This window comes from Natrix helvetica (genome assembly GCF_964273705.1).
Source record: "Natrix helvetica genome assembly, chromosome: 2".
Lineage (NCBI taxonomy): Eukaryota > Metazoa > Chordata > Lepidosauria > Squamata > Natricidae > Natrix > Natrix helvetica.
This window is the reverse complement of record NC_138552.1, coordinates 112,483,642-112,500,311: the sequence shown is the minus strand read 5'-3', so window position 1 is coordinate 112,500,311 and position 16,670 is coordinate 112,483,642. Positions and strand designations below refer to the sequence as shown.

The following is a 16,670-nucleotide window of genomic DNA, read 5'->3' as shown; positions in this document are numbered from 1 at the left end:
GTTGCTAAGCAAGAGCATTGTTAAGTGAGTTTCACCAGAGTTTTCAACTTGGCCATGCCCACCCGGTTACACAACCAAGCCACTCCCACCTGTTCCCATGATCGCCGAGCCACTCCCACAAAATAGGTCACATCTACAGGCTCTAAAATTTTTTGAAACCCACCACTGAGCTGTCTACAGTTGGTTTCGTTGGGTTGCAATGTTAATGCCCTCAGATTGAATAAACAGCTGTTTTACTTTTTGTTTAACTTTTGATTCCAACCGTACTCTAATTTTTTGGGTTTTTTCCTAGCTCAACAGAATGTTAGAAAGTAATTGAGTTAGAAATCTGAGGACTCTGCAGGATAACACTCCAAAAACAGAAGAGAATGGGCCCAAATGTGTAGATTTTGGCCGGAGACTGGTTAAGAAAATAATCCAGAGAAAATATTTTCCTTAAGCATCTCTATGGGAGAGACAACTGGACAGTGATTCGGCATGCTGCCAACCATAAATATAATAGAAGCCATGCTTTTTGCCCCCTGGTTTTGTATTGCTTGATACTGTATTGTTGTATTTGTTTGTAAGCCATCCAAATGAACTTAGTTATGGGCCACATTACATAAACCCAATAAGACAAACCAAATAAATAACATAGAATCCAAGATTTTAAATAATGAAATACTCATTACTATCTACTATTAAAACTTGCAATGTTTATACGAACTAAGTATTATACTAGTTGTTTCTTTGTTTCACCCCAGAGCAGCTAGCTTCACCAAAAATTAGAGTTCTATGATTATTTTTCCCCCTGTCTCCATTTACCAGAACTCCTCTGCTAAGGCTATTCTTATCCCCATGAGCAAGAAATAATATTTCCATAGAAGAAATAATAGCAATGGTAGGAAATAAAAGAAATAAGCAACTCCCCCTCTCTCCCAATCATATATAGTACATTTTCTGATCTTTATTAATGTATTTAATGGTGTTTTTATTCACCTTTAAATAAAGTTCTCTTTAAAAACTATGTATACGCGTTTGTGTATATGTACTATATAGAAAGATATTCTGAGAACATATCAGTGTACTTCATATAGCTTGCCTCCTAGTTTGTGGGATGTGAGCAGCAGCTTGCTAGGTAGTTTTTAGATTAAAAATGCCAGTTGCCATGAGTACGCTTGGAGTAAAACCAAGGTTTGGTTACACTTGTGACATACTAGGCAATATATGACAAAACCCTAGGATTGTCCATAATATTAGCAGGAAAGACTGCAAATAACCCAACCTATACTTTTTATATTTTACTAAAAGCATTATGGGAAAACTTTTATTGGCCAAATCTGTCTGTGTTAGATGGTGGAGGTGATTATCAGTGTGCCCAACTGGCACTGCCCACAGCATATGGAAGATTATGACTTGGGAAGTAGGAAAAGTAAGTGGTAGGAAGTATGCATGAACTAATGAAATGGAAAAAAAATAATCATCTGGTATATGAGGGAAGATGAAAGAAGCAGGAAGGAAGGAAGTCGTTTCTTTATTGCAAAAAATGAAATGATGAGGTGACATTGAAGTGAGGAAAAGTAGTATTTTAAATATCTAATGGGAATAATAAAGATATATCAGAGTGGAATAGAGTCAAAGGTTGCAAATGTTAGCCTCCAAGAAAATTGATGAAAAGATGCTATAGTAAATGCTACAAGAATGTTGAAAAAACAGTAAGGCTGCAGGTGTAGATTGTGTAACTAGAGAATTATGTATTCAAATATTGATGTTGGGTTGGATAATGGAGGGTTGTGGCTCTGAAGACTGGATGTCTGTGCCCAACACACTATTTGGGGTTTTCTTCCTCTGTAGACATTAGTTGAGTATAAGGGAATGGCCATTTCAGAAAAGGGTGGGAAATGCTGGAAACAATGAGTGTTGCATCTCTTGTAAATCCAGGAAACACAGCTGGGCATCTGAATGCAAAAGATAACAGAATAACAGAGTTGCAAGGGACCTTGGAGGTTTTCTTGTCCAACCCCCTGCTCAGGCAGGAAACCCTATATATCAGTGATGGCGAACCTATGACACATGTGCCAGAGGTGGTACACAGACCCCTCTCTGCTGGCACACACGCCATCACCCCAGGTCAGATCTCCGTGGCGTTTCTTTTGTGAGCTTGTGTTTCCCTCCTAGCGACGAAACAGAAGCTCACGAAAGAAAAAGATCTTACCTCTTGCTGCACTGCAGGTGTTGGGATGCCCTGCCTCCCACTGGCCAGCTGGTCTTTGGGTCACTACTGTGCATGGGTGCATGTCCATGGATATGCACATGCATGTCCATGCACACACACACTCATGTACACACGTTCACATGTGCACATCTTTCAGTTTGGACATTCATGCATGCACAGTTTGGGCCCTTGGTGTCTAAAAGGTTTGCCATCACTACCCTATATCACTTCAGACAATGGTTGTCCAATCTCTTCTTAAAAACTCCCAGTGTTGGAGCATTTACAACTTCTTGAGGCAAGTCGTTCCACTGATTAATTGTTCTAACTGCCAGGAAATTTCTCCTTAGTTCTAAGCTGCTTCTCTCCTTGATTACTTTCCACCCATTGCTTCTTGTCCTGGCCTCAGGTGCTTTGGAGAATAGGTTGACCTCCTCTTCTTTGTGATACTCTGTTAGACATTGGAATACTGCTATTATTCCACACCTAGTCCTTCCCTCCCTAGGTGGCAGAACCATTCATGTCAGGGCATGTGTATAAGGATGTGCTCCTGTGGTATCTTCAGCCAGCCTTGTCATGGTGCTCTGATTAAATGCATATGTACTCACCAGAAATCTGCCAAGACTTTTCCTTTCCTGTCCAAAGAGTGATAACTTTATGTTGGGGTGGGGGTGGGGGTGGGGTATATGTCAGTTCATTCATTTTAGGTTGCACGGCACCACAGAATTTGAGACTCCTGGGCCCAGAAGCACTTATAAAACTCCCCAAAGGAACATAGATAATGGAAACAGAGTAAGAGCCTGCTTTCTGGAGGCCAGAAGCCATATTGATTCCAGCTGATTTCATTTCAAGATAGTCCACAAGCAAAAGCAAACCTCCCGCTTTCTCTGACCAGTGGCCCGTAGTCTGCACAGGCTTTGCATTTCAAACCTAATAATTTAGATGTGTTTGGTGAATAACTACATAAATATCACAACTCTTCAGACCAGCAATTCCCCAGCATAACAATTCAGACTAGCAATTCCCCAGTACCATAAAAAAAAAAGAATATAATTCTGTGTGCAGTGACCCAGATGGAAGATATCTTCACTGTTTCACTCAAGTGATTGCAAATAATCTGGTGTATTTCATGGAGAAGAAAGCCATTGACAAAAGCTTGAAGGAGGAGACTTTACATATGTTAATACATGGCTCTTATGATCAGAGGTGGATTTACCATATCAAGCTAAACATTGTACAATTCCCAAAATAACAGAAGATTTTAATTCTTGGTGTAACAACACATATTTTTAGAATATGTGAAAAAATTGCAAAAATTAACTTTCAGCCCATTAAATGGCACAACCTAAAATGTACGTGTATCCTTTGGAAGAGCTGAGAAGACCTAGTTCCTCATCAGCCTCTGGGAAGGAGAAGGAGACCCTCACTTCATCACACTTGCCATCTTTTATCTCTCTTTTGTTATTGATTTCATTGCTGAGTTTTGGGCAGCATACAAGTTTAATGAATTCTCATCATCATCACCAACATCACCAACATCATTAATTTGGCTTCCCTGTCACTGCTCTCCAAAGTCAGACCAAGCATCTTGGCAAGCCTTTGATTACCCTTCAAGAACATTTCCTTTGAATTTCCAACTGTCACGCTGCCAAAGAAAAATACACAAAGCAAGTGCAAAGTTTCTTCTCTAATCTCCCCATCACACACACACACCAGAACATTGTCCGTATCAGCAGAATGCAAAATTATTCTTCTCAGCCTGAAATTGTAACTGCCAATACTGTATTATACTCTCACCAGTCCTATTTCTCACCCCATGAAACCTAGCCAAAGCAGGCAGCATGGTTGGAAACTTTTCCAGCTCTTTTATTAGCCAAAGTTGGAGGATTATTTGTTTAAAAAATAAAGACTTGAGCCAAACATGAATTAGAAAACAATTAAATGAACTGCTTCATCGAGAAAAATCAAAACAGCCATTCAAAATAAGAATTTCTTTTGGTTAGGACAGATTCATGTTGTCCTAACCATGATGTAAAATTCTTGGAAATAGGGTGTTTTGGGTTAAAGTGAGAACACTGGATATGATTTTCCCTAGCTACATAGTTTCTAGACTCAGAATGCCCCAAATAATATGGTGATCCTGAAATCACGATTCTCTGTTTCTTTACTTGCCCAGAGGCTTTAGATTTTAGCATTTAAAATTTCTCATTTTAAGTATGGGTAGGGATCTCTCAGAATTCATACAAACTGAGCCAATCCCCCAAACAAGAAAATGTTTAACTAAGGGAGAATCTCCTCTTAACTAGAAAATGACATAGATGCCGATTCTGCCAAACTCCTAGAGAAACAGATGGCTCCTGCAATTCACCCAGCAATTGTTAACATGCCTGGTATATTCGAATATGCCAGAAGCCTGTAATATTGCCAGCGATCTATGCATGAGCCCATCCTTGGGGGAACAGGAGAGACAGTTGCCTCTTTGATGAGCCATAAGTCCCCGAATCCTAGTTTCCTTTTTTAAAAAATGGAGCTATTTAGCTGAGTATATACGGTAGTAGTATCTCTTAGTAACTGAGTTCTGGGGAAAAACATTTAACTTTTCCATCAGTTTTGTTTTGTAAAAAAGGCTTTTTTCTGTTTTTCAATGTTTTTTAGACAATGAGTGAATAGTATGTCCCATTTAATACAGGCAATAATGGATATGCATACCATCTGGAGAACCAAGTTCACAATTCTTTTTTTTTTTAAACTTTCCCTGCTGGAAATGATTATAGTTTCATGAAACATAGTTCAGAAATCAAAATTTTGGTGTAATTGGGCATTAGGGTGTCTATCCTAAAAAATAATGTAAAAGAAAAGAGTTTATAATGTTTTTAACTGAACTGTTACTTTTAAATATGGGATTTCTTCTGTGTTTCTTTAAGTCAATGCATATAAATAATCAGATTATTGTTATTCCCAACATGAAAAATTTGGGACACTAGCAAAAGTGGGAATTATTCCAGTCCTATCGTTCTTGTCCAGATTTCTGATGATTTATTACAGGTAGTCCTCAATTTATGATCTCAACTGATCCCAACTTTTCTGTTGTTAAGCAAGATAGTTGTTAAGTGAGTTGTGCCCCATTTTATAATCTTTTCTGCCACAGTTGCTACGTGAATCACAGCAATTGTTAAGTGAATCCTGAGGTTATTAAGCAAATTTCCATCATAGCAAAGCAATAGCACGTAGACATCACTTCCTAGTGCTTTTACAGCCCTCTCTAAGCGGTTTACAGAGTCAGCATATCGACCCCAACAACCTGGGTCCTCATTTTACCCACCTCAGAAGGATGGAAGACTGAGTCAACCTTGAGCCTGGTGAAATTTGAACCGCCGAACTGCAGCTAGCAGTCAGCTGAAGTAGCCTGCAGTACTGTACTCTAACGACAGCGCCACCTCAGCTCAGCTCATCATTGACTTTGATTGTCGGAAGCTGGCTGGGAAGGTTACAAATAGTAATCATATGACCCGGGACACAAATGCAACCATCATAAATACATGCCAGTTGCTCAAATTCTGTTCATGTGACCATGGGGATGCTGCAATGGTGAAAAGCAGTTGTAAGTCATTTTTTTCAGTGCCGTTGTAATTTGGAATGGCCATTAAATGAATAGTTGTAAGTCGAGGACTACCTGTATTTACTTCTAGGGAAATGAAAATGGGGTTTAACTTTTCTTTTCTTTTTTACATACCCGTAAAAGTTCTAAATGTGAGGGTTGGTTGCAAAGTTACATTTTCATCACCATCATAAACTGCAAACGATCACTAAAGTTGCTAACAGAAGTCTATCTGCATACTTAAAGACAACACCCAGACCAGTTGTTAGTTAGGACATGTATTAGCTAATAGAAATTTAGCGACAACTTTTTCCTTTGGGCTTAATGGTTTGTAAGACATAGGTAAGAATCAGGAAGTGCTGCTGGAAGTGGAAAGTATGAGACAGGTGCATGGATGGGAGAATTTGGCAGCCAGCAACAACAGAAAAGAAAGGGAGTATTATTGCCTGCAAAAATACCAGCCAGTCAGTGCCAGTAGGATCAGAAGCCATTTCAAGCCAGTCATTTCTAGCATGTAAGATTACATAAAGCAGGGAAGATCTAACTCTAACGTATTAAGAGGATGCTTCCAGAAAGGCCTTGAACTTTCTCATCACACACAGTGAGAGAACACTGGAATTTTTTTATTACACTTTGCAACACAGACTAGCACTAAATATAACTTATTTTGATCTGTGGGCTCATTTTTGCTTCTCTGATTTTGTACAGCTATGTGGGCTTTGGTGGTTATCACTTATAAAAGTTATCACAAGGGGATCAATCAGGAACCATCTTGCCAAAATTACATCTCGTCATCCAAGAGAAATATCTCAAGAGTGTCTGCTGGGTTCCTCCTTGGGGAAAGTACAATAGAGAGTGGGCAGGTGGCAAACCTTCTTAATCTCCCCTGCTTTGAAATACATGTCCCCCAGGTGAAGATCTACCTCCTCCCTCCTTACATCTCACAAGATGATTATAAACTAGTATATTTCCATAATGTCTTGCCCTCATTAATTGTGAATGTCTCCATCCTTACTGCAAAAGAAACTCGGCATAGATTCCATTGCTACTCTACAAAATGCCCACCCGTCATTTCTCTAAAACACAGGACATTACTAGAACTTCTGCTTTGTCTGCAGAATATCCAAGACTGAATTTCTGACTCTTCAGGTATAACTTGGAAAAATTGTGACTCAATTCTTTTGACATAATATGGAGAAATTCCTGGACTGTCCTTAATTCGGTTCCTGAGCCCCGATAAGCACACATAGTAGTAAACTAAGTCAATCCCAAACAATCATTAAGACAAAAGGCAATGCATTCAACAAAGCATTCTGTATTGTTTTTCTTTCTTTCTCTGACATGCCTATAATAGACAGAAGAAAAGTTTTTGAATATGCTTTGCATGTGAAGATGCTTCATCCAGTGCTCTATCTATGAACAAATGCCTCTTCTGGGTACTAAATATGCAACATGAAGTGAAGCAACTCAGCCAGTCACTCTGCTCTTCAGAGGCTTCTTAGAAGCAGCATCTAAGGAGTTCTTTGTTTGAAGTATCATTGAAGCAAAGCACTCCTTTGAAGCTTTGCACAGCCTTATGGGCTTCATGTTGGAAACCACAGATTTACTGTTTTTAACTCCATAAGAACCTATTGTTGCTCTATCTACAATGATTCAGTTGCAGCGTATATTTATATGGTGTTAACAGCCAAAGTTGGATTCCTAGAAGCACAGGATAGTCACATTTGTTTCCATTAAAATCAGGGCTCTCAAAGTCATAAGTGCTGCAGGAAGCCAACATTAGCCTGAAGGCAGAGACACTGAAGCCTTTTCATATATTGGTGCAGAATTTATTACATACATTAAATATTTAAAAAAAACCTTCTGTGAAGCAGCTATTTAGAAAGAAAAGCTGCAAAATAGCCATTTATTTTGGCCACTGAGTTGGCACCATATTTCATAAAGCAAAACATCAATATTTTGTTACCGAATTAATATGCAGTATTTTTTCAGATTATATCTAGGATGATATAATATAGGAAACTCATCCTACTAAGAGATGCTCAAATTTGTTTCTGTTTTCTAAGCAGAAAGATCTTTCAATTGCTGAATGAGTTGCTCATCTACTTTCCATTCTCTTTCTTTGGTTCATATAGACTCCTTCCTTTTTTACCTTTGCCTAACAGAGAGACTTATGGTTGTTTGCTCACTTGTTGATGCTCTGATTCTTTGCTTGGAAAAGGAACAGCACTGCACAGGAGCTGCTTCTGAACCTCTCCTCCTTGGCCGTTTCCTCCTTCCTTCTTTTAGGCAGCCACAGCCTCTTGGTCAGACTCCCTACTGTCTCTGCCTTGACAGGGCCGGCACTGCCTCAGAAACAGAGTCTGCCTCAGATTGTGAGAGCAGCAAGGGTCCCTGGAGGGTGACATGCTCATTGGGAAAAGCATAGCCCATCTATCCATCCATCCATGCATCTACCCTACTGTTTTTGGGAGATTGGGTGGGGTAGGCCAAAGTTTGAAGCCAGTTCTTTTTCTGGAGAGTTTCCAATGGCACAGCCATCATATCTACAGGATCTCAGAGCCCTGGTCTTGCTGAGAAGAACTTGCAGATCCCACAGAGTACTATTCCAGGCTGAAGAAAATCATTTGAAGGTCTTGGGGGATCACATTGCAGGCAATGGGCTGCATGTTTGAATCCCGAACTAGCTAAACTTTTTTTAAAAAGAATTTTATTGGTTTTTAAACATTTATAGGAAAAGGTAAAAAAGGTACATAGAAAATTTTCACAGCTCCCATGCTAGTGGTAGAAATCCCCCCAAATCTCACAATTTTTACAATGTTAAAAATTACGTATAAAAGATAAGCATAAACAGAATCTTGTTTTACATTATGTCAACCATATTTTCAATCATCTCTTTCTTTGTCATTTTCTAGTATATCAACAATTACCATAGTATTTCAAATACATTTATTTTTGTGACCTGAGCCTTTTTGATATTGCTCCCTCCTCCCTGTCCCCAGATGGAGCCACAGCCCCCCCACTCCTTCATATCTTGCACATTACTGCCTTTTTCACCACCTCCCCTATTTTTGTCATCTAGGAGAGAACTATGTTTTTTAATGAAGGCTTCTGTCTCCTCCATTGTATTAATTCTAATTCTATTTCCCTCCCAAAAAATCAACATTCCCTCTGGCAATAACCATCTAAACCAAACTCCTTTATTGTATAATTTCTTTGATAAAGAAGAATACTTCCTCTTTTTTTCCCTTATTTTTTTCGGAATTTGCTTAAGAATGGTGATTTCTTTATCTTTATATTTTAATGCTCCCTCCCTTTGGGCTCCTAGCACCTCATCCCTCGTGGTCCTCCTAAGAAACTTAACATGTACCTCCCTTGGAACATTGTGTGTTCTAGCATATGCTGAATTAATCCTGTAAACCAGATCCATATCCCACCACAACTGTTCTTTATTTCTCTTAATATATTCTGCTAAAATTGTACTCATAATATCCTTAAGATCTTCATTTTCTGTCTCTGGTAGGCTCTGGAATCTGAGAAAAAAGGACATTCTTTCAAGTTCTATTTTTGCCATAAAATTTTCCTTCCGGACTGCCTTAACCTCCTCCCCCAATCCAGCTGCCTCCTCCTCCAACACCCCAATTCTTTGTTTATTTTCTGTTATATGATGTTGTATACTTTTGAGTTCATCTTTGAAATCTGTCACCTCTTTTTTCAACTCATTTTGATCCCTCATAATTTCCTGAAATATTTGGTTAACAGAGTTCTTTTGAGCTCTCTCCAGTCCCTTCTTGTTGTAACAATGAAGTAATTTTCATCTGCTGCATGCTTGGACTGGAGATGGCAGAAGCAGGAGCCGAGAATGACTTGCCCGTAGGTGGTTTTTTGGGCCCCATTTATCTGCATTCAGAGATGATAAGCCTTTTACAAAGAAAATGGCGTCAGAGGAGTGTGCAGCTGTGCCGGTCCAAGGCGGCAGGCAAATCCAAAAATGAAAAGTTAGTTCTCCTTCACAGTTCCAAGGCATGGAGGTACACCAAAAGAGGAAAAGTCGAATAGTCAAAATTAATCAGGAAGCCCACATAACAGGCGAGGTCCAGAGCACCTTCAGAGGGGGTATTAAGACAATTACCAGAGATTTTTTTTTCCAAAGGTAGTTTCAAAAGGCAGACTTTATTTATAAGTACAAAGATGAAGACGGAGGGGCACCATCTTGGCTCCTCCTTTCGCAGGGAGAAGAACAAGGAATTCCATAAAGTTTTTTCCTTTTAAGAAAACAGCTCAGCAATCACCTCTTGCAGCTGTGATATCAGTCTTTCTCACATAGTTAGTACAAGTGGCAGGTCAGCCTTTATTCTCTCTCCATTCCGATATAGAGAGAGATAGTTCAAATGCCGCTTTGTCCGAGAGGGGGGGGGGGTAAAGAGAAGGAAACAGCCCCTCTAATCTTTCAGTTTCAAATGGATTGAACAAAAACTTACAATAGTATGCTGCTTATCTGTTAACGATGATTAAGGAGATTAGGGCGGATCTCTCCCCACCAGCACTTCAGCCACTCTTCTTTCACTTAACTCTTTCCTCCCAGAGCCCATTTGGCGAAAGGGCAGACAGCCAGCAGCTGTTTCATGCCCCCCCTCTGCTCCCCGGCTCCTGGGGCGAGGCTGGAAGCACCCCCACCGGCTGCCACCGAGTCTGGGGGATTCCAGCAAGCCGCCCTGCGGCAGGAGACCCCTCCAGGGCCCTCTGTGCTCCTAAAAGGAGCCCACCGGGGAGATGAGGAGCACCTACAGGAACCGGAAGTGATCTCCAACTAGATAAACTTCTTAATCACCAGATTTAATTTAGTGCACAGATTTAACAGACAAAAATACCAATAGCAATACAGTTATAGTATTATAAAGTGTAATTTGTATAATTTATCCTTAGTACTGTAAACAATTTTGAAAATCCTGCAGCTAAACTTTTATTAATCTGTTCTACGAAATCAAGAAATTTGACATGATGAGTATTTGGTACTATGAGTATTGCTTCTTGTCCTGCCTGCTGGTGCTTTGGAAAATAGTGTGATCTCCTCTTCTTTGTGGAAGCCCCTCAAATATTGGAACACTACTATCATGTCACCCCTAGTTTTTCTTTTCACTAGACTAGAAATACCCATGTGCAACTGTTCTTCATGTTTTAACTTTCAGAGCTACAATCATCTTTCTTCTCTGCTCTCTTTCCAGAATCTCAACATCTTTTTTATATTGTAATGACGAAAGCTGGGTGCCATATTCCAAGTGTGACCTTACCAAGGCATGATAAAGATGTAGTAAGATTTCATGTGATCTTAATTCTATCTCTCTATTAATGCAGCCTAGAATTGCATATAATATATGAAATCCTAGGCTGCATTAATGTATTACACTACATACATACATACATACATACATACATACATACATACATACATAGATTGATATAATGATCCATGACTATGATAAAATTTGATATGATTTATAATGGGCGTGGTGCAGTTTCCATTCACCATGTGAAGAGAGATGCTATGCCTGCCGTCTTAAAGAGCAGATGGAAGGCTATTACAGGCCAGTGTAAAAGCTGTTCTGGTATTCTGGCATGTAATATTAAACAAATAATGGGCAAATACAACAATTTTCACTGGTTTCAATTAAAGGAAGATGTGCTTAACTGAAATCACTTTGGAGAATTGCTTAAATAATAGTATGTCCTATTCAAAACCCACTGAGTTTGGTGTATTACGTGAAAGCCTATGATACCTTTAAGTGCAAATAAGTGATTCCCACAAGGAAGACTGGAATTTATCAGAGCAGTCAAAAGGCCTGTATTATTAAGCCAAGGGTTAACATATATCATGTACACTCAAATGTTCATTGATGCCATTGATGCCTGAACAACTGGATTTGGGAAATATTGCAGAAATAAAATGTGTCTAATTAAACAGCATCTAACAGCTCTATGTCCTTCTAAGCAGATATTTGAAAGCCATGCTATTTACTTTGGCCTCAAGCATTTTTAATTTATTTCTGATACGAAAAAAGTCTAAGATTCTTTTTACTTTAACATATTGTCCACCTTCCTTTTTACCACTTCTTTTAATGACTGAATTTTGGCCCTCCAGGTGCCTCTAGCATGGGAAAAATATCTATTCAATCATGTTTCCATTATTTTGCTATTTATATTTAAATCTTGGAAGGCTCTTTAAAAACACTATTTTTCTCATATTTAATGAACAGATAATTTATACATGCAGTGGGAGGCAACTGATCCTGATGCTCTTCTCAATCCAAGGGGAAAAATTGAGGTAATAGCTAAATGGCAGGTGATTTTTTTCAGATTCTGCATTTTTCCACCATATCATTGATATAAAACACTGAATAGCAAAGGGCTAAACTACAGTCTTGTTAAACACCCTTGGAAGTAGGCACCACAGCAGAGAGCTGACCTTGGCTGTCAATCTGATTTGAACATAGATGTTATCATGCAATGTTTTAATAAGTGCCAGCAGCAATCTCCAATTTGTTCTTCAGTTGTTGTCTAGAAATAAAATCAAAAGCTGTTTTGAAGTCAATCAATGCCACATACAGAGCTCCTCTGGGAACTGATAAATATTTTTGATATGTTGTAAAACCAAGCACAACTCCATGCTATCCCACTATTCATTTTTAAAAAAAAATATTCTAACCCCCCCAAAAATACCGCAAGGCTCTTGAGTTAATTTCCATGAAAATTGGTTCATATGAATCTAACACCCGTGGACTGAATCTGGTGCAGATAGTTTGGATCTTGCTAGGAGAAAGTTAGCTACATTAATTATGATTCTTGCAAATAGTTTTCTCTTGATAATTAGCAATTGTCAATTTCTCTGAGGAGGTTAAAGAGAATAGAAATTAAAGTAAGGACAGAGCTCTACTGAGATTACACTACATAAACTGTAACCCCTGTAGCCTGCATGGGTGGAAATATTAAATAAATTTGTAGATATTTGGTTGCAATGCTCAGAAATGGCTTTTGACTGCAATATTTTAAAACACGTAAGGAAAAATAATCTGACACTATTTGATAATGAAGTCGAGTTATTTTGCTATTTATATTTCTTAATACAGAGAAAATGACCAAGCACAAGATACTGACTCAGCTTTTGTTTTACTCTTACTGCAAAATACCTAAAAACTAAATTTTTCTTCCAGATGATGAAATCAGTCCAAGTCAGAGAGTATTCTTAGGAAGTGTAGAATCCTCACAAGTAGATTTGGAAATGGTCACCAAATTTTCAAGGAAGTCTCATCATTGGTGGAACAAAAACCAAAAAGAAGAATTTAATTTATGAGAAAACATGCAATTGGAATGTGGAAAGTGAGAAGCATGAACATGGGGAAAAACAGAACTTAACTGTGTTAAACCGGATGTTTTAGGAATAAGTGAACTTAGGTAGACACACTGGCTCACTTCAACTATGATGACTACATGATATTCTGTTCAAGGCCTATGACTGTATGAAAGAATATGAGGCAATGATAAAAAGAGAACACTGCTCAGCAATAAATCAATAAAAAGATAGCAAAATTAATGGATATAAAAATTAAACAAGAATTCATACTTCTGTTTAGATGCACAAAATGAATTAAATAAATGATAAGAGGTCTTAATGCAGCATCAAGAAAGGATAATGTGTAGCTGGAATGTGAAAAGTGGAGAAATAAAGGAACGTGAAATTACAGGAATAGATAAATGCATTAATTCAAGAGATAAATTAATAAGAATTTTGTGTTGCAAATTTGTTGTTAATTGTCTAACTCCACTTCTGTCATGGCCCAGGACTCAGACTCTGATTCTGAAGAAGCTGCTCCACCTGACCCTGTGGAGTATCAACCTTAGGGGGCACCAAGTCAGGAATCACCTGAGGCTGCTCAAACACAGGTACCATCAGAAAAGCTGGAGTGATCAGATGATTAGACCCCATGCCCTTGGTTTAGAGTAGAAAGCAGAATGAAGGCACTCAATGAGGGTACTTGCCAAGCGAGAGAATAACTAACCTAATTAAAGTTACCTGGCTGCAGCCTGATTTAAGAAGTAATCCTGACTCATGTTCCTCTGTTGGAAATAACTCTCTGATCTTTTGTTCTAGCTTGTTGTTTCTATGATTCTGCTTGTGATTCCTGGAACCCTGACCTTTGGACTGGCTGACTTGGATCTCTGAATTTTGGAATAGATTTGACTTCTGTTCTGTGGCGTCCCTACTGAAAGTGATGCTATGCAAGCAAACTTTCTTTCCCAGAGACTGTTATGATTTACATTTCTTTCCTTCTCTCCTATTATCTACTTAGCCTTGAGTAAATTTCTATTTTCATCTAGCAACTGAGTGTGTGTGAGTTTGAAACCTGAAAAAGGACAGCTTCAAAGAACATGAACATAGATTCTACACTTAGATACCACAAAATGGACATTGGAATCAAACAGAAAATAGATAATGGAGAAGTCCAATCCAATCAGCCAGCACCAGGCACACATTGTATAATAAATCATGACATACTGTTGTCAAATCCATAGGCTAAGTATAGAAAATGTGACCAGCAGCAGGTTGTGCAATGCAAAACAAGTAAGTGCAATGAGTGAAACACTGCAAAACATCTTTCTCAGTTACAAGAACAAAGTTAAATGACCATGCGGCTTCATTTTGCTTTGCTTCATAGCCCTCACAGCTTTTCCTATAGCACTTCCCAAAACATGTGTCCTTTGAGCTGCTCACCAACAGATCTATCAAGAAATGCAGAAGATACACAGCTCACCTCCTCTGTACTGCAAGTGCAGAGGTTGCCTGTAAGTTCTCAATGTATAGTAAAATTTGATTAAATTTATGCCATTCCAAAACATTTTGCAGTACTAGCAGCTATTGTGTATACTATATTTAAGTTCAGCTATAATATATAATGTAATTTACCTGTATTAGTTCTTTAGCTGCTCGAAATCCATATATCTTTTCTGCAGGATATCAAATTCAGCATTTCTGAAGGAAAAGGAGAAAAAAAAATTATGCTTACATACAAGGGCCTCCAATAAATTCTCACAATTATAGACAAGCCTTCAACCTTGCATGTAGAACACTTGAAACAATTATTCCCAGTTTACTTACACTGTTTATCTTTAAAGCTTTATGCGGCAATTGTATTTCAGAATTGTTTTTCTTAGAGACTTGTATACACCATAATAGGAAGTATTATGAAATATATGTCTTTCCACATAAAACTCAGAATGGGTCAAATAAATCAAACTTACCAACTAAATGGCTAGATAGTTATAATGCAAGAAATAACTCTGAACCAAATCTACCATTTGTACATGAATATTTGCTGGAACTGATGCCATTAATTGAAAAGCTGTATTTAAAAATCCCATTATTTATTTTGTACAACAGTCAAATCAACAAAATGTACCTGTTCCAAAGTTATACAGAAAGCCAATGGTAAATTTAAATAACAAAATATGTTCACCTATTTGTCCTGGACATCTCTAATCACCTCTCATCTGCAACATACTTATGAAAGTTAATATTTAAGCTGAGTCAGACCAACCATATCATCAAATGGGATGGGTGAAATGATCTGTAAAATTGCCCTTTTGTTTCCAGATAACCCTCATCTCTGGCAAAGCAGATGAATGGTACATTCCTGTGTCTTCCAAGAAACTTTAGTACACTAATGGAATGCTAGAATAGAACAGTCTCTAGTACATGCTCCATATGCCTTTTAGAATTAAGAAATGGAAGACAGGAAGAATATCTTGCAGCATCTTGCAGGAGTGTTAAAGGCAAAACCTGTATAATACATCTTCCCTTTGTTTAATCTTCTTTACTATCCTCAAAACAGTTTATTTTTTTTTAAAAAAATAGCTGTTTGAAACTTAATTGTGATTCTCAATAGGTATCTCACATTATCTAAGTTCTTTCATTGGGACTAAATTAAATATGTCATATGATAGCTCTTTAAATGTGCCACTATTTCAAAAGCAAAAATCAAATTCAGGAGAGAAGTCTAATCCACAGTAGAAATGATATCTGGGAAATATTCCAAAACACATTCCTTTGATTTTATTTTTTAAAAAATATTAATAATATCAATATTGGGGCCATTTTGACCTAAAGAGGAAGAATTTTATGAGAAAGAAATACATTCATCCCGTATTATGCTCCTCTGACTTCAATTCTGAAGTTGGCCTGACTGAGGCCATCTTGGAGGCTTCAGCATTGCCACGCTGGTGATGAGGGATAGGGAGAGGGGAATAGAGATAGTTGGGGTTTTGTAGTCAAAACAAAATAGTTTCCCCTGAGAACCAAGGACATTCCCACAAGTGGCTGAAGAGGAGTGAAGTTTCCAAGCAACCAGACAGCACCTTGATTGGGCCATGTGACTGATGGGTTGGGAAAGGGGATGATGACTTTTAATTAGGTGAAAACCGCTGGAACCTTTAGAGTTCATTTTCACCAGTCCGTGCCAATAAATTGTTCTTTAAGGAATCTACTTGCCTCGGAGTTCTGTTTGTTATGTATATATTACTTGAAACCCTTGAACATGCCACATTGCTATTAACATGCTACATGAGGCTGGATTGGTATAAGATAAGAAGTTGGGTATAAAAACCCAACGAGACTTTTCAGAATGCACCCAGTTGTTCTCAAATTGCTGACATTCAGAGGCATTTAATCCTGAAAGAAAACAAGGCTGGAAAAAAGTTCAGATGGAGCGATTTAATTGGAAGCTGATTTATTCAAATACCATCAAAATAGATACAAACAAAGCAGGTTCCCTTTTTTCTCCATTTCTAAAAGAAACACAAAGGACTGTTTCGCTTTGCTTCTGAGGCTTC

The 16,670-nt window shown here is 38.2% G+C and overlaps 1 protein-coding gene across 1 annotated transcript in view; it reads right to left on the bottom strand.

Annotated features, from left to right (window-relative positions):
• ADGRL3 (adhesion G protein-coupled receptor L3) overlaps positions 1 to 16,670 on the bottom strand; it is a 586,346-nt gene that overhangs the window by 442,399 nt on the left and 127,277 nt on the right. The window contains exon 2 of the mRNA XM_081943236.1: positions 14,749 to 14,814. The gene's annotated coding sequence lies outside the window, so the exon portion shown is untranslated. The remainder of the gene's footprint in view (positions 1 to 14,748; positions 14,815 to 16,670) is intronic.